Source organism: Pinus tabuliformis, chromosome 6 (assembly GCF_031772625.1).
Source record: "Pinus tabuliformis cultivar Carrire ecotype Pingquan chromosome 6, CPIR1, whole genome shotgun sequence".
NCBI classification, from domain to species: Eukaryota; Viridiplantae; Streptophyta; class Pinopsida; order Pinales; family Pinaceae; genus Pinus; species Pinus tabuliformis.
The window spans coordinates 1073378633-1073404588 of record NC_142292.1 but is presented as its reverse complement, the minus strand read 5'-3'; the positions used below and the strand labels follow the sequence as shown (position 1 = coordinate 1073404588).

The following is a 25956-nucleotide window of genomic DNA, read 5'->3' as shown; positions in this document are numbered from 1 at the left end:
GGCAGAGTATAAGTAAAATAAATGAAACTTAGCTATAAACATTTGCCAACCTTCTTCCGCAGCTTGACATACTTGTTCATGACTTGCACAATTTTCAACACATCTATGATAAGCCTTATAACCAAATCATCTGCCATAGATCATCTGAAAAACATAACTTGATAGTCTCAACCATTGTCAACTAATTGTAGTTCTACTAGACCTCCAACACCTGCACAAACTAGGCATATCCAATGCTAAGTCATAATCAGGTTAACATCAATGCCAACCATCAACTCATCATTAATGCACCTGCAACACACTCATCTCCACACAAGCTACCAAGTGTATGTCAATTCCAACCATCAACTCATCGTCAATGCACCTACAACACAACCATATACAATACATGCATAATTTGAAATCAATGCCAAACATCAATCACTGTAACACAACCTCAATTCCAACAACATCCCCCTATGGCATTGATGGAAACCCCAGTTATACTAGCCAATTAACGTTGACCTTTGAAATTGATCTCCTCATACACTCGAAAAAATCATCAAACACCCTATTGCAAGCACAATAAATCCCCCTCAAGACTAGTTGGATCTGATCATAATGTAGTAACAAACATCATACTCTCTTTCTCCTCATGGAAGTATGATAGCAACAACAAATCGCAGCAATAACTCACTCTCTCTTGATGCAACAACAACATACTCAACTCTCACCTGAAGCAGCAGCAGTAAAAAGATGTATCCTAGTAACAACAAACCCAATTAATAGCTTCATCTTTATCAACATCATTCTCTAATCAGAATAGCAACATCATTTTGTGTTCGACCATCACCAATATCATGACCAAAACATATCCATCAAGTAGCAACATCCAAGCAGCAACAAAATACTAGGCATACTCCCCCCTAAGCAACATCATCATCATCCTGCAATGAAAACATCCTCGCTAAAATTGACACCTCATATATCAAAAAACTAACTCTTGGCCATATAAATGACCACAAGATACATGACTTCATAGATATCTTTCACATCAGAGACTATCACTAGGACCCCATGACCTCAATGATGTACAGAAGAGACTCTCTATCTCAAAACCAAGGATTGAATTGCACTAGTGTGTGCTTACATATCATGAGTGACAATGACCAATACAATTCATATACACTTTTACAAGGCTTCATCATGAAATACAAGACTATGACATTAACAGCAAGCCCACATATGGCTGACAAATGAATGTCCTCTTTTAACGCACCAGGACTTATAACTCTCACCCTATACATTGATTGGCTTATATCATTCATCAATTTATTGAAGTATATTACATGAATAAGCATAATATTAAAATGTATCAACAAAAATAATGTCTATGATAGCATAGGTGATAATGCCCAATCACCTTGACCATCAATAGAAATAGAGTCATATAGATAAGCATATGCAGTTCCCTGTAAAAAAGTACAATAATGTAATCCATGTCCTCAAACTTGTCAAGCTAATTATTGAATACCACTGAATAGATAGATATATAATCAAGCAGGCATAATAATTCCACAAGATGCAACTCAATATGTCTTCATCTAAGGCAGTCACATGTACATAACTAGCAGCAAATGTGAAAGATTTCTATACCAATAAGCAACCCATTGTAGCAAAGCAGTATAATCTCATTGTTAATTAAAATTTTCTGCTCATTTGCAACCATACCAAAGTTCTCCTATAAATTTCACATCACATGCTTATGAACTCTACCAATGCCAACCAAGTTGACCAAACACAACACTTCACCATAAGAAGAGCTCTATGAGTACCAAGCTATATCAATGCGATTATCTCAAGGAACCAAAATCTGCAAATAGCATTAGTGCTAATCATTGCCCAACCATTTATTTAATCCACCATATCTCACTAGATATCGTCATGCAATAGGAATACCAAAAGCAATTTTCAACTCTGGAGAATAAGAGAAACCAACAGCACAAAGAATCTCTATCATGAACATGAGAAACAACATATATGACATTTTTCTCTATATGGTTCATCAAGTAGCAAAGGCTCCTCTACTAGATTACATAATCAAAATCAATAGCAGAGTAAATTTGAATGCACAAGATTGGTCAAGAAAACAACAATGCAATGCTACAGCGTTACATGTCAACTTTTCAATATAATCACTATCTCTTCATCCATGATCTCCTGAAAACACAATGTTACCATTGTAATAATTTCATAGGGAGTATGCTTAATATATTGTCTCTGTAGTTGTTGCAACCTCCTCCATGCATTGACTTCATTACTTGCATAGACACCTGCAGAAGCTCATGCATAAATTTATGCTCTAAACTCTGACCCAAGCATTTCTAAAACTCATCAGCTCAAACAAATCATATATCTCTGTCATGTTAAACAAATTATTCAAGTAGTAGCATCCATCAATTTATAATCAATATAGAGAATAAATATGAGCTCTCAAGCTCATTCAATTAACATCTCTTCCCCATATCTCTAATTCTTGCATATACAATAATTAGTAGTGCAATAACCTGCAATATGGACCATAAATAACCAATTGCATGGCTCATTCTCATCTCTTGATCACATTGAATTTCCAAATTTATAAAATTCTCAGTTGTGTATACGACAATTGTGGAGTCAATGTGTTAGTCAAGTTCCACTTGTCATTTGTTTAAGAGTTATTGTTGTTTTCACTTATTAACCATTCTTGAGGATATCATGGATGCAACAATACATAAAGCGTTGTCAGTGAAGATCAAAGTTCAAACAAAGACGAAGGGGACCTCTTCATTTATACATTGGTTTGTTGAAGGTACAATAAACACCTAATCAGCGTGCCAGAAACTGGAATATCATTTTGCTAAGGAAAATCATTCTCTTGATGCATACACTTGACCTCTGAACAGCTAGCATTGAATGCACCACAATCTTTATGCACAATCGCGTGACTACAAGTCTCACTCACGCAGCCTTCCTTTTTAGATTCCATTGCACTATCTTGATCCACAGATAAATTCACTTTTGTCTTGGTAAAATGTTCAGGTTATGACCTTCAAAACATCCACATTCACCATGTCCATGACATCTACATTGGACCGGATATAGTGGTTCATAAAAAAGTTAATGTTTTACTTGGTTCATGATCCATACTACTCAATCGCCGATGACTATTCTCCATGGATGCATGCAGTTTTGCCTAATATAACACCAGAATCCTCATCCTTTATCTCTTCTACCCAAAAGAGGTTTTTGTTTCTCCTCCAACAGCCTTTTCGCTTTATTTCAAAGGTGCGACAACTTCCACTTATCCACTCACGTACACGCCTGTGGCCATCATCAATATCAGAAGGCAGACTTTCTAAATGTGTTGGCTGCATTGTATCATTCTATAAAATTTGGGCGCAGCACAATCATGAATTGTGAAAGAAATAAGCTGCAACACTGCTACTTATAGTTTCCGGTCAATAAATACACTGGAGAGGCAGAAAGGAAAACAAGAATTTGGAAACCGTGTGCATTCATCTATAGAAAGAACAATGGTGAGAGCATGATAAAATAACATGATATTTTTTTCTTTTGCAGAGAGAAGGTGTCGCATTACATAACTCCCAACATTGTCATCGTCATGCCACATCTTTACATAACAACCATAGGAAAAGTACTGAAAATTATGCTGAGAGAGAGCCAGAAAAATCTCTGCAACTTCCATAGTGGCAATGCCATAGAGAAATTCAACCTTTTATTATTATTATTTTTCCTACTCAAATTGATAGTTGCATTGTAGACCAAAACAATCCCTTGGACATACTTAGACTAAATCCACATTTTTGAGACCGGATCAAATCGTAATGATTAATTATTATTATACAGCATTAACCACAAACTGAAGTTGATGAGCTACTATGTGTTCATAGCAGAACTGCAATGAACACCATTCTTTCTTGCGCATTTGACTAGATCTGGTGCCAAGGACCAAATCAAATGATTCATGCAATGACACATCGCTCTAATCACACCACAATATACTTGACTAGATCAATAATCACCGAATCGAAATAAAGCGATAAGAAAACCTCTCTTTATGCCAAACAGTAACCAATATGTCATTACTTCATAGTTGATTGATCAAAGTGTTGAACAAATTCGACCATTAATTCTTTGACCAGATCAACGTGCAACATGTCGGATCCAAGCCACTAACACCATACTTTCACACATCTAAAAATTTCCCAGATCGAACACTATGTTCAATTTATCCTCTCTGGACTAGATATAATGACTCTGAAGATTAACACACTACGTCCTTACCTTTTTGTGCACAACATACCAAACAGCCATCATCGATTCTTTGAGCCAGTGCATTGGCTCAATCATCCTACTAAACATCGTTGTTGCAGATGAGGAAATCACTCTTACTTGTACCAATTTCTTAGACATCACCTTGTTTTAGGAAATTGATTTTGGACTGTAGATTTGACCATTGCACAGGTGATAGAAGAAGCACGAAGCATTTTTGACCCAACACAAATTGATTATCATTTAGGAATCAACTTCCTCCTTTTCATTTTTTAAATTTTCAAGGGCTAATCATTGATTTTTTTTGTTTGGTGCGGGCATTTCTTCATATATCCAAGTGCAAGGTACTCAATCATGAATTTTACAACAAACAAACAAAAAATTGTGGAGTTGTATGGCCAAGCTCAACTCATATATTCAGATTAATGTCATTCTAAAAACATAGACTAAGAGAACAATACTTACCCCAGATGCTAATAAAAACTCTCTTTTCTTTGAGGAGCTTCCCGAACTTTCTACTTCATGCCCCCCTGAGGTCGAGTTGGCCTCAATTTTCCTTTTGATCATTTCTTTTCCAAACCTTAGCAGTTTGATCTCTTCCTTGGCCTCATTTTTCCTTTTGATCATTTCTTTTCCAAACCTTAGCAGTTTGATCTCTTCCTCTTGGCAGTTCTTTCATTTTCTAGATTCTATTAAAATTCTCATGCAAGTTGCTTTGATGCATGTTGGAAGTGTTAGCACCATTATTCTCCTTATTTTGGCTAGACTTCATGATAGTAAGGGGAAACTTACAATATTTGGCCATATGGCCTAAATTATCATAGATAAAACATCTAATATGTCCAAGACATGACGGAAATGGTTCCTTTTTACAATGAATACCTTTATGGTTGAAATCATTACATAGATAATAGTGCCCGTGAAAGAATTTGTGTATCTAGAGAATGATGGGACTGCTTGTGAATTCTCCTTTTCAGTTGCAGGTTTTTCCTGGAATGATTTGTCTTCATGTTTCTACTATTCGCTGAAGTGTGCCAAATTTCTGATAGCTATAACACCTTACATTTCTCATGATTTTCTTTGTCACATTCTTCAGCTTCTGATCTTGATGAAGGTTGCCTTGATTACTGCTGTAAATTTATGCTTTCAGTTTCTCAACAGTTGCCTCATTTGCTCCTTTTAGGCTCGATCTTCTCTCTTCTATTTCTGTTTTTAATTTCTTACAATGGCAGATCTGATTCTTAAGTTGATTCTCAATCTCATCTTCATTCTTCCTTGCATGCATATTCTCTCTCCTCATATTATAAGTTTCTTTCTTGAATGCATACTCTCTCTCCTCGAGAATCTGGAGCAATTTCTTCAAATCTCTATTCTCTAAAATGAGCTTCTCAATTAGCCTTGCTTGAGCCTTTTTTTCAGCGTCAAGAGTTACGAGTATTTTAAGCTCTTCAGCTTCAGGTTCCTACATTAGAAATACACTGTCCTCACCTCTTAAGGCATCAACTTCAAAACGCTATTTATCATCTTCTTCAATGAACCCAAAATCATCATCACTATATTGGCAACAAAAATTTCCAAGACTGAAAATACTGTTTTCCATCCCTTTTACCAGGAGAAGAGGTTCTTAAGATTTCACAGCATTCTTGACTTGTTTGCATCCCTTCTTCTTAGATTGTTTCTTTATGTTATTTTCCATAATTCCACGATCTATCCTCAAGCGATCAGGCTCCATTGAGAGAACCCGCTCTAATACCAATTGTTGGAAATGGCCTCACTACTGGGGGGGTGAATCAATAGTAACTATGATTCTAAAAAATTTATCTATTTACCAAAGCAAAAGAATCAATAACCCATCAGCAAAACTTATGAAACCAACATAAAATTAATGTATAAAAACATGTAGAACCATCACAACTATAACATAAAACACCATAAACAACATGAAATCATGCACACAACATGACACAAATGTATCTAGTGGAAAAGCCTTACGGGAAAAAAAACCACCCATTGTTGTTATTGCTCAAATCTTCTATTAAGTGTTGAACAAAATTTTACATGGAAGAGCTAGCACCCACTAGTTGGAAGACTCGACTATGATGACAGTCTGCTAGCAACACCAGATAGAAAGACTCTTCTCTCACAACTCTACGAACACCCGTTCAATGGAAGCCACCACGACCAATGAGCCTCGCCCAACACTACTAGACTCTGAAGAAATTTTCTTGCCATTATGATTTTATGGATAGAAGGCCCCCACCTTCTCTACAGATTATCTTCTATGAAGCCTCAATGCCCTCCACACCCCCATGCAAACCATGTTTCATGTATTTTCAAACTGGGCTCTCAAATCTGCTCAACATGAGCACCCCAACAACCTCACTCTGATCTGATCTAAAATTGTAAACTGATAAAAACACTCCTCAAATTTTCTACAGATATACAATCTGCTTTTACAAACATTGCAGCATTTTCTCACACACCCACTCTCTCAATCCTACCTCAACTCAATATCCACACAAATATAAAACAAACTATCCTCATCAATCTCAAATCTAGTACCATGAGAAAATACCATGGAAACACTAATACCAAGTGCCATATACCAGAGTATTGTACACGCTCTCAAATCAAATACCAAGATATTGTTGTACTTATGCTCAGTACCAGGGGGGAAAACCAAGTTAATGTCTTACTCATAATTGAACTTGTAACCCCACACACAAAATTTGGAAAACTTGGCTACAACCATACCCATAAGACTACATATGTGCGGTTAAAGGCCTACAATCACACACATAAGACTAGATCCATGCAGTTGTGGCAGATTATAGGTAAAATCAAGGATTAGCTATAAACCTTTGACAACCTTCTTCCACAGCTTGACATACTTCTTCATCACATGCATAATTGTCAACACATCTATGATAAGCCATGTAACCCAATTATCTACCATGTATCATCTGACAAACATAACTTGATAGTCTCAACCATTATCAACTAACTGTAGTTGTACTAGACCTCCAACACCTGCATAAACTAGCCATATCCAACACTAAGTCCTAATTAGGTTGACATCAATGCCAACCATCAACTCATCATCAATGCACTTGCAACACACTCATCTCCACACAAGATACCAAGTGGATGTCAATGCCAACCATCAACTCGTCATCAATGCACTTGCAACACAACCATCTGCAATACATGTCCAGGTTGGTATCAATGCCAATCATCAGCCACTATAACACAACATCAATGCCAACAAATATATACATGAAGTCTTACATTTTTAGCAGTGTATTTCAATCCTAGATTGATAGTTCCATGCAAGTATCTAAGTACATGTTTTACAGCAATCCAATGGGTATGAAATGGATCAATCATATGTTGACTTAAAGGGTTTACGACAAGGAATATGACAGGCCTAGTGTTTACCAAAAACATCAAAGCACAAATAAGTTGTTTATACTCTGTGGGATTTGTCATATTAGGTTCTGCAACTTTGCCACATAATTTCCTAATTTCATTTCCAAGGAGTATGAATGTACTTAGATTCTACCATAGAAAATGTTTCAAGAATCTTAAAAACATAGTTTCCTTGAGAAAGATAAATTTCACCAGGTATTTGCCAGACCTTTAGACCCATAAAGTAATGCTTCAAACCAAGGTCTTTCATTTCAAATTTAGTAGCTAACTCCCTCTTACACTGGAGGATAAGAGGTTCTCCTCCTGTCAAGAATAAATAATCAACATACAATACCAAAATCAAAGGTATACCTTGGACAGTCTTGAAGTAGAGGTTTGGCTCTGCACTGCATCTGGTGAAACCAAGCTTCATCAGGTAGGTATCAATGTGAGCATACCAAACTCTTGGAGCTTGCTTCAGCCCATATAAGGCTTTTTTTTAGTCTTCATACATGAGTTTCCCTGTCATGCTCTTCAAAGCCTTGTGGTTGTTCCACAAATACCTCTTCCCTGAGGAAGCCATGCAAGAAAGAAGTTTTTACGTCCATTTGGTGGAGTCCATCCCTGGCTAGAAACTAAAGAAATGACAGATTGAATAATAGTATATCGAGATACAAGTGAAAAAATCTCATCATAATATATTCCCTCTTTTTGAGAGAAACCTATAGCTACAATTCTAGCCTTATATTTTTCAAAACTACTATCTACACCATATTTAATCTAAATTAACCATTTGGAAGTGACAACAGATTTAGCTTGAGGTCTATGAACCACTTTCCAAACATCATTCTAGATGATGGACTTGTATTGTTTGGTCATGGCATCTTTCCAAACTTGTTCTTTTGCAGCTTCTTCAAAGGTGCATCGTTATGCCTGAATGATGTTGCTCATGGCAGCAATATACCCTTGAAATTGACTTGGTTTCTTACTTTATTTGAATATTCCTCTTGGGGAATCATGTTGCTCAACATCTTGCAAGGTATCTCGCAGCCATAGTGGCCTCTTTCTGGTAGGAGGATCATGTGGTGGAGGATCTAGAGGATCCATGAAAACCATGGGATTATCAACAAGCTCATTTTCAGGTGTCGGTTCAGACTTAGATGCAAGCTCTTTTTCATTAACATCTTATCTTTCAACAATGGAATGAGGAGGAGGGTCTCTTGCATTTCGAAGAGTTGCATATTCATCAAATGTCATGTCTATACTAAACTCTATAGTTATTTGAAAAGGTACATAAATTCCATAAGATTTTGAATTATCACAATAACCAACAAAGGTATCTTTCTTACCTGAAGCTACCAGTTTGTTCCTTTTCTCTTTCGGCACATGGAAGTACACAAGACAACCAAATATTCTCAAATGACTCACCTCAAGCCTTTCACCAGTGAATACTTCTTCAGGAGTCTTATTGTCTAAGGTCTGATGAGAAGTTTTGTTATGCACATAAATAGTAATATTTGTAGATTCTCCCAATAGAAATTTTGGTAGCTTTTGATCATGCAATATGACTCTGACCACTTCCATAATGGTTCCATTTTTCCTCTCAGCCACACAATTTTGTTGTGAATTGTATGGCACAATGGTTTCTTTCTTTATTCTTGAATCTTTGCAAAGATCATTAAAATAATTGGAGGTGAACTCTCCCCCATTATCGGATCTGAAAGCTTTGATCAATTTCCAGTTTGATTTTCAATCGGAGCCTTAAAATCTCTAAACATGTTAAATGCTTCCCTTTTCTTTTTCAAAAATAATATCCATGGCTTGCGAGAAAAATCATCAACAAAAATCATGAAATACAAATAGTCACCAAGAGATGTAACATGCACAAGTCCACATAAATCAGAATGTATGAGCTGAAGTACCTAACTAGTTTTTGTTATGCTTGAAGGGAATGGTCCCTTTACATGCTTTCCACCTTCACATCTTGGGAAAACTCCTTCATGATCCATTATAATCTTAGGAATTCCAGAAAAAAACTTTCTTACATGAGGTAAGGCTTTGTAGTGTACTTGAGTGAATCTTTTGTGCCATAACTCACACTAAAGATCGGTATCATGGACTAGTGCATGAATGGGTTTTTACCATTGACTTTGTAAATCCCTTCACATCTTAATCCAAGAGTGAAGGATTCTATCATACTTGAGTTCAAAAGTCAGGTTAGAACTTTTCCATTAATAAAAATCATTCCTTTCTCTTCTAGAGGAGATATGGATACAAGATTCTTTTTCAAACCAAGTACATACAAAACTTCTTGCAGAGAAATAGATTTTCCATCATCTAACTGAAATGAAACTGAACCATAACCTTTAACTTGGTGAGTAGAATGATCTCCAAAGATAACATTTAAATTACTCTCCCTCTTAACTAGATTAAAAAGTGATTCTTTATAACTAGTAAAATGTTTGAAAGCACCACTATCAACTAACTAGCTATCAAATGAATCTACAGAAGAAGAGTTGGAAAGAACAAAACAATAAAATATTTTGATTGATTTTCTGCTACATTATTTATATACCTTAGATTTCATGTTTTCTTAGGATGGTCTTTTCTTGACTTTTAGAAGTGTCTTTTCTATAATCAAATTTGTTTTTGAATCTAGGTGCTCTTCTTCTTTCTCTACAATCATGAGCAATGTGACCATGCTTTTGACAGTTAAAGCATCTAACTTTTGACATGTCTAGATTCCCTTTAAAGGAATCATTTCATTTGAAAACATATTTCTTTGAAAAATGATGAGTCTTTATTACCTTTATTTCTCTTGTCATGGGCTGAAAATGCAGTAGGTTCTTCTTCTTCATGATGTGAAACTATCCCTTTGGAGATCATTCTGGCCTCCTCTTTAATACACTTTCCCAGGATCTCATCAAATGTGGGAATAATGTTGATATTGCTAATGGTGGTGGTAAAAGTCTCCCAACATGAGAAAGGTCTCCAAGAACAGCCAACACCATTTCTTTGTTGTGTAAAACCTCACCAATTATTGACAGTTGATTCCTGATTTTGGTCATTCTCATGAATTATGCTTGAATCATCTCTCTTATGTTCATCTTGATGTCCTTAAGTTGATTCTTCAAGGCAATAATATGGTTCAAGTTACTAATTGAAAACATGTCAATTAGTTTGTCATACATTTCTTTAGCTTTCTTCAAACCAGAAACATAAATAATGAGATGATCACTAAGAGAATCAAAAATAATTTTTCTACCTTGAATTTCACCATTTTTATGTTTGGATTTGACAGCAACACTTGCATTCTCTAGTAGATCAGTTATTGTGTCTTCAACATACTCAATAACTTCATGTTCTTCAAGAGTGATATTTAGTCTTGTTTTCCATGGACCAAAGTTTGAAGCATCATTCAACTTCTCCTCTAATTTGAAGTAAGACGAAATCATCTTAATTAGGAAAATTTGGTAGCAAGTGGGGTCTCTTCAGGTGATCTCTTGTCTCCTTGGACTTGGCTTCACCAATGCTCTGATACCATGTTAAACTCTGAATTGAGAGGTTTGATTTTCCAAGTAAGAGATTCTTAATTCAATTGACTTATTCCATGAGACTATTGAGAAATCGTTTCTATTAATCCATTAAAGGTGAATGACTACAGACTATTTTATAAATAATACAATAATAATAATAATAATAACAACAACAACAACACTAGTAAGAATAAAATATTAATTATTGACTTGTATAGTCATGATTGATTTGATTTTAAAGTGGATTCCGTATGTCAGGATCATCCTTGTTAATTTAGACGTGACTTTCTAGTTTTGGAAAGTTACTTCCAAATTGAGATGTGACTTACTATTTTTGTTAAGTCATATTAGAATTGTTAGAAATGAAATTTTATTATATGTGGTTCAAACAGAACTGAAAGACATGATTCATTCTAGGAGAAATTCATCCCTGAGCTACCAAATTTTAACAACTTTTATGTTTTCTTTTAAACCATTCATTGTTGCTTCCAGTTCATCTTTGTTTACTTGGTCCCATTAATTTGATATATCATGTTGCATTCCTTCCTCTTCTCTATGTGTCAGAGTACGACTTTCTCAAAGCTTAATGGGTGTAGCAGTGTGTTAAAATTGGCAACCAGGGCAAAACTTCATGTGGGTCATCTTATTCATGGCTGATAATATTTTTATTAGATTCCTCTCGTCGAGAGGTGTAGGATTGATATAAAGATCATCCGATTCCGATAAGTATTCATGGAGATATGAATTTATTTTGATTATGGAATTATTATTAAGCCGACCTACAACTCATGTAGGCTCAGAAGCCCAACAGTCGCATCTATTCACCCACCAACGTTGTGTATAAATATAAGAGGACTTTTCCTCATTTGGACTCACTCATCTCATCACATCTCTCTCTCTCTCTACTACGCAGAAATGAGTCTCTTCTCTACTGCGTTGAAATGGGTCTCTCTCTCACACATGTGAAGCCGGAAGCTGTTGAATTTGAAGCTGCAACTGCAGAAGTAAAGATTGACTTGCGTGGCCTAGAAGATCTCCTCTTTGGAACTGCGTTGTAGGTTCATCTGGACCTCCTCTGAAAGCCGCAACTTTTGGTGGTGGAATGAAGTCAATCCGATGAACGGTTTGCAAGATATCGACTGCCCTAGTTTGAAGCCGGAAACTGCTGAAACTGAAACTGCAACTGCAGAAGTAAAGATTGACCTGCGTGGCCTAGAAGATCTCCTCTTTGGAACTACACTGTAGGTTCATCTGAACCTCCTCTGAAAGCCGCAACTTTTGGCGGTGGCAGTGTTACTTGGGAGCGGGAGCGGGAGCGGGGAGCGGGAGCGGAAGCGGGAGCGGGAGCGACCATTTTCAGAAGCTCCCGGTTTGGGAGCGAATCCCGGAGCGATTTTTTAAAAATATATATATTTTTTATATTTTTTTATTTTTGATACATATATGTCAACAAAAACATGTAGAATGATGAAATAGACATAAAAAACATAAAAAAACATAAATTGATCATTGAACCATATCACATCAATCATCTAGAAATTATAATCGTCATCAACCTTAGTAAAATAATAAATTAAAATAACATTCAATTCAATAACATTTATCATCATTGATCACCAAAGTAACAAGTTGTACTTGTAAGCCAAGTTTAACCATTACAAGAAGTAATATCGAAGATATTTCTAAGTCCTAACTTCTAACTGTTAACATGATATGAAATGTTAAAAATTTATAAAATGAAACATGAATAATGAGATGAAATGAAACAACTTTAGTCTTTCACAAAGCATCATATTCATAATTCACAATCATTACCAATGAGTTATAATTGCCAAGGCCCAACTTCAAACTTCAAATTTTCATTGTCACAGTGATATAATGTTTACAAAAAATATCATAATGTCATAATGATATGAAAGAGTCAAGAGTCAAGAGTCAAGGACTCAAAACTCAACACTGAACAGTTATGAAAACTAAAGTGACAAGTCTAATAGAAACTAAAAAAGACAAGTAAACTGTAAATCTACAAGTGGCCCTTGCCACGAGAGTCTCCAGGAGTATAAGTAGGTCTTGGCGGTCTTCTAGGAGTCTCCCGCCCAGACCGATGACCAGAACTAGAGCCTCCACGCGAGGGTGTCAATGGAGGTGGCGACAGCAATGGAACAAGACTCGGGCCCCGAGAACTGCTACTGGATGGTGGAGGTGGAGGTGGCATGGCTGCTGCAGCTGCTTCAGCTTCATCCCGTACAAGCTCATCTTCTAGTTCTTCCATATGTACAATGCCATCCTCCAAATTGTCGTCCTCAGGGTGATTGTCCCAAATTTTATATGTGGGATCTTCATTAGCCCGATCACAGTAATGGCTCAACAACCTCAAATTGTAGTGCACATAAACCAAGCTTTCTGCTCGGTTTTCGTTGAGCCTGTTTCTTTTCACATTATGTATATAACTGTAGGTGCTCCAACACCTCTCTGCAGAAGAAGAATTTACAACCTGTGCAAGAACTTTCAATGCCAATTTTCGCAAAAGTCCATCGCCGCCATATGTTTCCCACCATGTGAGAGAATCAAATTTATCTTTGTCGTCCATTGCATGGAAGTTACCATACAAACCACTGCCAGTGAAGTATCTGCCTATTTCAAGGCGCACAGCTGCACATTCCTCCCTGTCAGGCACCAACTTTTCTAATGCATCCAGATATCCTTTAGTTACCTCTCGATCTAAATGGGGTTTGGTCCTAACACCACCCCCTGCTGCAGGTTTGCCCAACCAAGAATCTGAGTAGTATTTTGGCGTAAGGATATACGCCAAGCAATGTAGTGGAAGGTTAAGCCTTTTCCACCGTTCACACACACAATCGTGAATCAGATTGTACAAGTCGGGATCTCTGTTATTAACAATGTCTTTTATTTCCCCCAACATGGTATCCATTTGCTCATACACCTCGCCAATCACTGGTTTGTCTATCTGCAAACCGAATCATGTTATAAATTGGCTTGGTGAAATCCAATACCTGTCTCACAGTTGTCCAAAACTGCCCATCAAGAGCGGCCTCCTCCACCGTTTCAAAACCTGCAATGTCAGCTACATTTGTAGCTCTTTCCTTTAACACCTGCCAATTTGGACTTGATACCATGCTAGCTAAACCCTCTCTTACCTTCAAAAGGCGCCTGAAGGTGAGGTAATAGCTACCAAATCTAGTCCTCGCAATCTTCAGCAACTCCAATCTCGAGTGACTGCGGAAAAGGCCATGGGTATTGCTATGATTTGTAATAAATTTTATCATTTTTTTTCCTCTCTTGTACAAATCACCAATCCATTGGTATTGTTCATTTTTGTTTTTGACAATATCATGCAACAGAAGGTTCAATGTGTGAACCAAACATCCAGACCAAAATATGTTCGGGTATCTATCCTCAATAATTGCTCCCGCTGCCTTACAATTAGGAGCATTATCAGTGATGACTTGGATGACATTGTATGGGCCAATACGCTCAATTGTTTCAAGCAATGCTTCTGCAATGTTGATAGCGGTCTTGAACTTGTCTGAGTAATCATGTGCAGCTAGAAAAATGGGACCACTTCGGGACACAGCAAGAACACTTATCAATGGCTTGCCTTTTACATTTGTCCATCCATCAGATACAATGGACACCCCATTGTCAGTCCAAGAACTTGTCATTTTATTCAAAGAATGTGATATTTTTGCTTTTTCATGATCAAGGCCAACTGTTCTTGCCTTGTCATACCCAGGGCTCTTGTATCCTTTAGGGGCATCATTTATGGCAGAAACCATTTCGTGCCAATAAGGTGAGCGTAGAACATTGAATGGTATCCCATTTGCATAGAGGAACCTGTAAATTTTTGAATCCACATCATTCCTACACCCCTCATCAAGGAAATCTGATATGGTTCTACAGCGTAAAGATGATGACCCTGAGCCTCCATGTCCATATCCACTGCCTTGGGAGGATGCTGAAGGAGTTCTTTGTGAGCTTTCAAAGAAACCCCTTGATCTTTTTGCTTTGTATTGGGCGTCCTCCTCTTCCTTTATGTATTTGGCTCTATCTGCTGTTGACACCGCGTCGCAAGTTCTGATTCCTATTTGTTTCTCTCCATCCCATGCCCTTTTCCCGCAAAGGTGTCTTCTCAAACGGGTGTATGAGCCTGTGAAATCATTATTGCAATGGGGGCAATGAAATTTAGTGGTTCCACCCCCTCTCCCTGTTTCAGGCCTCTGAACATATTTCCACAATGGAGTTTGGTCTTGTTTAGTTTTTTGACCCTCATGTTCACCCTCCACATCCTCCTCACTGGGGTTTTCACCTATTTGACTTCCTCCGGCTTCTTCATCCACCTCTTCAGTTTCAGGCCCCCTCTGTTTCCTACTCTCCACCACCATAATAACCAGAAAAGGGACCAGGAAGAGGAAAATGCCAATAAAAATCCCCAGGTCCATTGTGTTTGATGTTTGTAGGGTTTGAGTCTTGAATCTGCAAATTAATTTAGTTTATTGGGATTAATTCATTTAATTTATTAATTTAATTTAAATTAATGATCTTTAAACTCAAACAGGTAAATTAAACTAAACAAACTAACTACCTAACCAACTAAACTAACTAAATGATTAAGTTACTTACCTCTGCAAGCTTGCTCCTCGCTCCTTGGCACTTGCTCCTCGCTCCTCAGCTCTGGCTCCTTGCTCCTCAGCTCTTGCTCCTTGCTCCTTTGCTCTCAAACTCAAGCTCAATCTCATTGAAATGATTTTGTTTTGGCCCATTGGGCTTATAAACCCAAAAAAATTAGTTAAATTTTTTGTTTTTTTGGGTCCGCGGAATTTTTTTCCGCCGAACCGCTCCCGGTTCACTAAAATTCGCTCCCGGAGCGCTCCCTGAAGCGCTCCCTCACAGACCAGGGAGCGCAAATTTTTTTACGGGAGCGCGCTCCCGAAAATCGCTCCCGTCCGGGAGAGATTTGGGGAGCGCGCTCCCGACCCGCTCCCGCCCGGAGCGCGCTTCGGGAGCGGGTTCGAAGGGGGGGGGGGGGGGGGGGGGGGGGCGCTCCCCCGCATCACTGGGCGGTGGAATGAAGTCAATCCGACGAACGGTTTGCAAGATATCGTCTGCCCTAGTTTGATAATGAAGCCGCTAATGCTGATGCTGCTGATCTAGGGTTTGCTACTGCTGATATGAATCAGATTTATTGTACTATTTCTCTCTGCTGAATTATTGAAGATAAAAGAAGATTTGATCAAAGGCTTTCCCCACACATTGTGGGGTTTGTCCCTGGCTAGCCGCCACATCTTGTGTCTCTTGTCTTGGCTTGTTTTCTGTCGATCGTTTAATGTTCTATCTGCACTTTACTTTATGTACATGTGATTGCTAATCGGTCGAATATAATAAGAAAAAGAAGTAAATTGTTATAAGCATAGAACATACCATAACTTAACATGGTATCAAAGCTGAGGTGAAGACAAAGCCGAGCAAGAGCAAGAGCAATCATCGAAGAGAATATTGGCAAGGCTATCCTAAAAGAACTATGGGGTCCTCAACACTATTTCCTGTTGAAGACAAGCTCCGTGAGAAAGCTGACTATCACAGATGGAAGATGTCTATCGATATAACCCTAGAGGATCAAGGAGTGTTGGGTCACGTAAGAGGCAATATTGTTGAGCCTCCATCAAATGCACCTCCTGCTGCCAGGAACAAATGGAAGAACGGAGAAATTAAAGCGAAAAAGATCATTCGGGACTCTATCGACAAGCGTTTGGTGGCCTACATCTCTGATCTAGACACCTCCAAGGAAATCTACAATAGACTGGTGAGTTTATTTAAAGTTAATGATGCAAATCAAGTTTTGTTTCTTAGAAATAAGCTGAGGGAAATCAAGAAGGGTAAAGATGAAAGTATGCAAGCATACTTCTTAAGAATCACTGAGATCAAGAACGATCTCCTATCTATTGGGGAAACTATTACTAATAGAGAAGTGGCACTCACAACTCTTGAAGGATTGCCATTTGAATGGTATGTGTTCAGGACTACTCTTTTGAACTATAATGTAATTCCTGGTTTCGAGGAATTAATGGCTAGATGCATTCAAGAAGAAACAAGGGAAGAAGTGCAAGAAATGCCCATGCCTAAAGGTCCTCCTGCTGCCTTTTTCTTCTAATGCAAAGAAAAGAAATAATTGCGGGACTAAATCAAAAGGAAAGGCTGGACCTAAGGCTAGAAGAAAATGACGATGTTACATTTGTGATAAAGCAAGTCACTATGTATGAGATCATGAGCATCATGATGAATGAGATCATGGACATAAAGGGCAACATGAGATCATGGACATATAGGATAGCATGATGATAATCATGATTAGAAAAGCATGGTACAGTATGCAGTGGTGCAACTCGAAATCCCTCTGATGGCAATCAAAGGAATGACAAATTCAATAGCAAAGGTAAGAGGAGAGCTGGGAATCAAGGAAGAGGATAAGCATTCGAGAAGGCTAGAAATTCTAGGATGTATTAAATGCACCTGACCTCAAAAGGAACCTAGTGTCCATCTTGGCAATGGAAGACAGAGGCTACAAGGTAACCTTCAGCAATGGCAAGGTATGTATATGGAAAAATAATGTTAAAGATGCCTTTACTTTTGGGTTTAGTGTTGATTCATTATATCAGGTCGATGGAAGTCCGCTAGGTGTCGTGTCTTGTGACACAACTCTTTAGTCTAAACTTTGGCATCGGAGGTTTGCCCACCTTCATTACAAAGCTCTACCCGATGTAAGACAGATGGTAACAGGGATGCCCGAATTCCAAGTAGAGAAAGAAGGTGTATGTCCGAGATGTGCCAAAGGAAAGCTCAAAAGGGGACCATTCCCCTCAAGCCAAAGCAAGACCTTCGATATATTACAATTAGTTTACTCAGGCATACCTGAGGTTGGCATTAAGAGGGAGACTACTACACCACATACTCCTGAGCACAATGGTGTGGTGGGAAGGAAGAACCACACGATGATGGAAGTTGTCCGGGCCATGCTACATGATCAAAGACTTCCAAAGTTTCTATGGGCTGAAACTACAATCACCGCCGTATATGTACAAAATCGATGCCCTCATGAAGCATTGGGTTCCTAAACTCCTGAAGAAATGTTCACCACCGGTCAAAGGGAAGTTGTGATTAGTCATGATGTCACCTTTGACAAAGATATGGCTCTCAGCAAGGTGGACAATCTGCTGACTTTGAGTAGCTCTCAAGAAGCCGACACCAGGGAACCGAAAGAAAAGGATGATGAAACAATGCCTGATGTAGAAGAACCCATGGATCCGATTGATCCTCATCCACATGAGCCTTCCTCTTCTAGGAAGAGGCCTTCATGGCTTAGGGGGATACTTGATGATGCTGAAGGACATGCTGCACCATGAGGAACCTTCCATCAAAGTAAGAAACTTAACAGGTATCAGGGATACCTGACCATCATGAGCACGATCATACAAAATGAACCTTCATCATTCTCAGATGTCATCAAGCATTAACTATGGAAGGATGCTATGACCATAGAATATGAGTCTATTATGGAGAATGATGTCTAGGAAGTAGTTCCCAGACCCTGGACAAGACAATTGTTACTTCAAAATGGCTTTACAAGATAAAGCATGCAGAAAATGGAAGTATGGAAAAGTATAAGGTTCATTTTGTTGCTCGTGGTTTATCCCAGAAGGGAGGTATAGACTATGATATTTGCACCTGTTGCCAGATATAAGACCATCAGCTTGATCATAGCCCTTGTGGCTTCACAAGGATGGAACCTACATCAGATGGATGTTAAGACCGCGTTCTTGTATGGTTCTATCAAAGAAGAGGTCGATGTGGAGCAACCTGAAGGATTTGAGATTTATGATTGAAAATCTCATGTATGCAAGTTGAAGAAGGCTCTCTATGGGCTGAAGCAAGCACCCCGAGCATGGTATGAGAGGATCGATAGCTACTTGATGAAGCTGGGATTCACTAGGAGTGAAGCTGATCCTAACCTTTACTTTAAGGTTGAAGATGACAAACCTCTCATACTGGTGTTGTATGTGGATGACCTCTTTCTAACAGGTGCAAACCCTCTCATTCACAAATGTAAGAGGGAGATGGCTTCTGAATTTGAAATGAAGGACCAAGGACTTGAAGTGTGGCAGAAGCCAAGGGAAATTTTCCTATCTCAAGGAAAATATGTGGTAAATATATTGGAAAGATTCGGTAAGCCTGTGACTACCGCGAGGATCTTAACTTTTAGAAGTTATATGGTAGTGATGTCGGACCAGACTTGGGAAATGCCTCTAGAGTTTCAAAAACTCATTCGCATTGATTTTCTTGGTGAACCTCCGTCCGAACATATGTTTTGCAGTTAGCATTATGAGCTCATATTTGGTTGAGCCTCACTGGATTGATGCCAGGAATCTTCTGAGATGTCTTCAGGACACAATCTCTCATGGATTAAGATACACTGCCGGAGATGTGAGACTACTTGGATATACTGATGTTGATTGGGCAGGCAGTGTGGTGGACCGTAAGAGCACTTCCGGGTACTGTTTCACCTTGGGAACTGCTTCGATATCATGGATGAGCAGGAAGCAAAAGTCGATGGCTTTGAGCACCGCCGAAACAGGATATATTGTTGTTAGCATAACCTCGTGTGAGGCAGTCTGGTTGCGAAAGCTCTTCAGTGAGCTGTTTGGATTTACATTGGATACCACTGTGATTCTTTGTAACAACCAGAGGTGGGATTCGATTATTGAGGAATCCTGTATTCGTCAATTGCTCCAGCAGATAGACATCATCTGGGATATGGTAAGTCGATGAACAAGGAAGCTCCATCACATTAAGATGATGTACAGGTTAATACACCTTGTCAAAGCCCCGAGGAAAGATCCAATCTGTGATTTTCCCAAACGACTTGGAGTCGGCAAGAAACCCTTGTACAAGGGTCCTGCATGTTGCATACATTGAGCTCTGGGAGCTCTGAGGGCTTGTGGTTCCTACTGGAGCAACATATGACCACAGGGTGACTCACCCTCCCCAGGTGGTGCACACTGGAACAAGATGATTCGCTCTCTTGTGGGACAAGATGATTCGCTCTCTTGTGGAACAGGATGATTCGCTCTCCTGTGTAGCAGGATGATTAGTTCTCCTGTGAGGTCTGGATTGCTGTGTTCTCCATGGCAGCCTGGATTGATGTGTTTTCCACGGCAATTGTAGCAGGATTGATGTGTTCTCCTGTGAGGACAGGATTGATTAGTTCTCCTGTCGAGGCATCCTACCCATGCAGTCTGGGACTCATGGGAAGTACCTCTCATCTGATCAATGAGCAGGGAAAGGAAGTTAGGGACCATAGTAGTACCGATGGACGCATCGTTGTATCTACCGTACTCCCTACGCTAGGATGACCTCCATTGATCTGGGATCAATGATACTGGTCTGGGACCAGTGGTAGGAGTTGTACCATACTATGACGCTGACTTCGGGTCGGTTGAGATTGGCCTGGGACCAGTGGTACATACTCCGAGACTGACTTCGTGTCAGTGCAGAACTGATCTGGGACCAGTGAGAGTGGTACATACTATGACGCTAACTTCGGGTCGGTTGAGACTGGTCTGGGACCAGTGGTACACTCTCTGAGACTGTGATACTGGTCTGGGACCAGTGGTAGGAGTTGTACCATACTATGACGCTGACTTCGGGTCGGTTGAGACTGGTCTGGGACCAGTGGTACATACTCCGAGACTGACTTCGTGTCAGTGCAGTAGTGGTCTGGGACCAATGAGAGTGGTACATACTATGACGCTGACTTCGGGTCGGTTGAGACTGGTCTGGGACCAGTGGTACACTCTCTGAGACTGCGATACTGGTCTGGGACCAGTGGTAGGAGTGGTACTTACTATGAAGCTGACTTCGGGTCGGCTGAGACTGGTCTAGGACCAGTGGTACGCACTCTGAGACTGAATTTGAGTCAGTGGAGGATGATACTGGTCTAGGACCAGTGGAGTTGTACTCACTATGATGCTGACTTCGGGTTGGTTGAGACTGGTCTGGGACCAGTGGTACATACTCTGAGACTAACTTTGAGTCAGTATGATACATCCTCGATCATTTCTTCTTCTTCATAATTCGGACAAAAGCAGAGCTGACCAGAACAATGCAAGAGCAGAGCAAAACAGTACAGATCAGTGCAGGGTAGAACAAGACAAAGCAGAACAGGCAGAATAGAGCAGAGCAGGGCAAGGGTCAGGATGACAGGGCAGTGCATTTGATGGATGAATAGTAACGACCGATAGACAGATTGCAGATGAAGTTCTCCATGGTTTAGAGGGAGTGTTAAAATTGGCAACCAGGACAAAACTTCATGTGGGTCATCTTATTCATGGCTGATAATATTTTTATTAGATTCCTCTCGTCGAGAGGTGTAGGATTGATATAAAGATCATCCAATTCCGATACTTAAATTCAAAAAGAGTCAAGGGATCTCTACTTGAATGGTTCATGAGGCACAATACTTGCTAAGGTTTTGCAAATGGGGTAGCAAGCTAAGTGGGCTTGATTGTGGGGAAAAACTCCACAGTTAAGCGCGCTTGAGCCAGAGGAGTTCTGGGATGGGTGACCTCCTGGGAAGTCCTGGTTACCGGGTGCAAGCCCCGGAAGTGATGATTGATGCTATGTGATTCGTTCTCCACATTTCACTAGTTTCAATCCCACTTCTTCACCCCTGTGAGCATCACCCGATGCAATGAGTGCTAAGTGAACTATTCAAAAATCATGAGAAATTAGTCAGTTACGACTACCTCTCATGGAAATGGTCATACGTTTGAATGACTTACTTAACGCAGTTGAATCCCAAAAATGATATCTAATATAATGCACTGCGTAAATCCCCCATACTTAAAATATGGAATTATTATCAAGCCGACCTACAACTCATGTAGGCTCAGAAGCCCAACAGTCGCATCTATTCACCCACCAACGTTGTGTATAAATATAAGAGGACTTTTCCTCATTTGGACTCACTCATCTCATCACATCTCTCTGTTGGCATTATGTTTCTGGTATGGCTCTATGTTACAGATGTTGTACTTGATGGCAACACCCGTGGCAATGCTCTGATCAGGCTCTCAAAATGTTGAAAATTAAGAAGTACACAGGAGAACAGTTCAGAAGATGTGTACACGCAGGTACACCGTGAAGGGACCGCGGCCAGACACGAAGGTCACCCGTTCAGGAGGTGCGTACCCCCAGTTTCACTTACTTCAAGGCAAAGAAGCGCGTTCACGTGGGGTTTCCTATGTTTGGCCCGTGGTATTTAGCCCGCCGCTCTTGATTCTATGGTTTTGGCCCGTGGTATTGTTTTATATTATTATTATTATTGAGCCCCATGTTTTTGGGCCCCTTGTATTGGTTATCTATGGTATTGATCCATGATTTTAGGAGGAGCTTGCCTATATAAAGCAAAGGAGATCACTTGGCTAAGTATCTTTTGCAATTGAATATCTTAAGATCTGAAATATTGGGTTATTGTCTTAAAAGCTTGATCTATATGAAAGTGAAGTTGAAAGTGAATTTGTGAAGGGTGATCTCTCGAGCGCATGATCAGATCTGGGCATCTAACTAACTGTGGCACACTAGTGGACTGCCAATTCGGCCCTAATCAGAAGTACGCAGGTGATTAACGGTACAGGTGTGTGGGTACGCAGAGCAGAAACAGGAGAGCTGCGTGGGTACGCAGAGCAGAAGAAGGGGTACTGCGTGGGTACGCAGAGCAGAAGAAGGAGAACTGCGTGGGTACGCAGCGCGACAAAGGTTCAGGTGCGTACGCACAGTAAAAGTACGCGGCGCGATAGTATCTTTGAGTGCGTGGCTTCAGTAACAGTACGCGGCGCGATAGTGTCTCTGGGTGCGTACCTACAGTAACAGTACGCAGCGCGATTGAAGAAGCAGTGCGTGGGTACGCAGTGCAGCAGAAGGCTCTCTGCAGGTATACGCAGGGAAGCAAAAGGTGAAGTGCGTAGCAACGCAGGCCAGAGAAAGAAAAACTGCGTATCTGTCTTAAGATCTTCTGTTGACTGAATTTTTCTGTTGATAAGGTGTTCTAGGTTAGTTCTGTTATTGTTGATCTGGTTACTGCAGTTGACTGTGTAATTTACATATACTTGATGATCATTTGATGCTTATGGATCCAGTTTGAAAATTTATGAAAAGTGGTCCTTGTAAGAAAAGAAGAAGGGGGTTGTAGCTCCCTTCCAGGAAAGACTGGAAAACGAGAGAGAGTTGCAGCTCTCTGCAGGTTGCAGCCTGTGTACTGGTAAAGGACTGCACCAGTACAAAATCATTGTACAAGGAGTTTCTAATTTGAAAGAAGATAGAGACATATTGCAGCAGGTGGTTTTCACCCACATTGGGTTTCCACCTTATGTCTGGTGTTCTTTGGTGTGACTATCTGTTTTTCTTGTTCATGCTCATTATTTTATGGTACTGATATGCAAAAATAATTCAAAGTATAAATAAGGAAGATTTGCTAAAAGAACTTGATAATACTGATTCACCCCCCCTCTCAGTATTATTTCCAACACTCTCTCTCTCTACTACGCAGAAATGAGTCTCTTCTCTACTGCGTTGAAATGGGTCTCTCTCTCACACATGTGAAGCCGGAAGCTGTTGAATTTGAAGCTGCAACTGCAGAAGTAAAGATTGACTTGCGTGGCCTAGAATATCTCCCCTTTGGAACTGCGCTGTAGGTTCATCTGAACCTCCTCTGAAAGCCGCAACTTTTGGTGGTGGAATGAAGTCAATCCGATGAACGGTTTGCAAGATATCGGCTGCCCTAGTTTGAAGCCGGAAACTGCTGAAACTGAAGCTGCAACTGCAGAAGTAAAGATTGACCTGTGTGGCCTAGAAGATCTCCTCTTTGGAACTGCACTGTAGGTTCATCTGAACCTCCTCTGAAAGCCGCAACTTTTGGTGGTGGAATGAAGTCAATCCGACGAACGGTTTGCAAGATATCGTCTGCCCTAGTTTGATAATGAAGCTGCTAATGCTGATGTTGTTGATCTAGGGTTTGCTACTGCTAATATGAATCAGATTTATTGTACTATTTCTCTCTGCTGAATTATTGAAGATAAAAGAAGATTTGATCAAAGGGTTTCCCCACACATTGTGGGGTTTGTCCCTGGCTAGCCGCCACATCTTGTGTCTCTTGTCTTGGCTTGTTTTCTGTCGATCGTTTAATGTTCTATCTACACTTTACTATATGTACATGTGATTGCTAATCGGTGGAATATAATAAGAAAAAGAAGTAAACTATTATAAGCATAGAACATACCATAACTTAACACTGTTTTGTTTGGAAGGCATTTTGGAACCAATTAATGATATCTATGATTCATTATTCCCTTTAAATCACTTCAAAATGATTTTTCAAACAAAATGTATGTAATTTTCAAATACACACCTTTTTTGTTTATAAGAGCTCGATTTTGAGATTTTGGTTTGGCTAACCTTGAAACTATTATATCTCTATGATTTTGGCCTCCCAAGGTCTGTACTTTCATCATGAGGTAGTTATTTATGTCTTCTTTCCAATCCAACAAGTTAGACCAATAATGGATTCTTCAAGATAAAGTTATGCCAAATCACCCTTGATGGCCTAATTATGGATTGGTTCAGTATAGTAAACTTGTAGGGGATGCCATGTGTCATTGTTTTAACCTTCAACCTTGAAATGCATACCCAAGAAACTAAATTTCATGTATTTTCAATTACCTTTTATGGAATTCAAATCCGATGTTCAAAGAGAAAATTATGATGATTTTCAATGGGACACCTATTAGAGACAAAACTTAAGAGCATTTAGGAACCATAACTTCCTTGGACCATATCTCCAAAAATATAGAGAATCAAGACCTAAAATTTTGGCACAATGTTCATCAAGATTTCAACTTCAAGTGATTGAATTTTCATATTTTGAAGCATTGCAGAATAAAAAAAATTTAAAAAAAAGGTAATAGCAAAAATTCCAAGGTGACCTATTTGAAGCAGCAAAACCTTAGGATCCAAAGCTCTGACACCAAATGTTATGTACCCAAATCAAAATATCAAAAAACAGAAAAAGAGATAGATCAACACCTTAATAATAGGCTACTTCGAGGAGGAAACCTCCTTTTACATCACATAAATTAACAATTCTTGGATGATTCAAATGACAAGACCTTCTTGGTATTTTAGGAGATTAAAGGGTCAAAATATAATTAAAGCCTACATAACAATAATAATGTAAGAGCACAACAATAACAACAGTTGGCTTCTATGGGGCACAAGAATAGCAATATAGGGCTACACTAGTATTATAGAGTCCTAAAAAGGATTATTTCACATAAAAACAATGTTACCAACTTAATGAAAACTGTAACATCAAAATGAGAACTATAGTGAAAACAAAACCTTATTTTTGTGCAAAAAACATGAAAAAACAACATAAAATCAAAAAGTGGTGATGCAACATTACTCATATTTTTAGCGGGAAATTCCAACATTTTTCAACCATGGCATTGAAAACCAAAAACATGATCATGGAAAACGTTAAAATTCCAACAATGTTCAACCATGGCTTCAAAGATCAAATAGCATGACTCTGAAAAACCTTAAATTTTTTATAGTTTTCAACCATGAAATT

General features: G+C 39.2%; 1 pseudogene across 2 annotated transcripts in view; it reads right to left on the bottom strand.

Moving 5' to 3' along the window:
• Positions 1-2184: 2184 nt before the first annotated feature.
• Positions 2185-25956, bottom strand: part of LOC149262640 (pentatricopeptide repeat-containing protein At2g21090 pseudogene) — a 59415-nt pseudogene continuing 35643 nt past the window's right edge. Inside the window, exon 3 of one of the 2 annotated variants that reach the window (XR_016259183.1) lies at positions 2185-2312. The product of XR_016259183.1 is annotated as a pentatricopeptide repeat-containing protein At2g21090 pseudogene, transcript variant X1 (transcript). Of the gene's footprint in view, positions 2313-2963; positions 3343-25956 lie in introns of those variants that run through there. The other variant, XR_016259184.1, reaches the window with a different exon arrangement.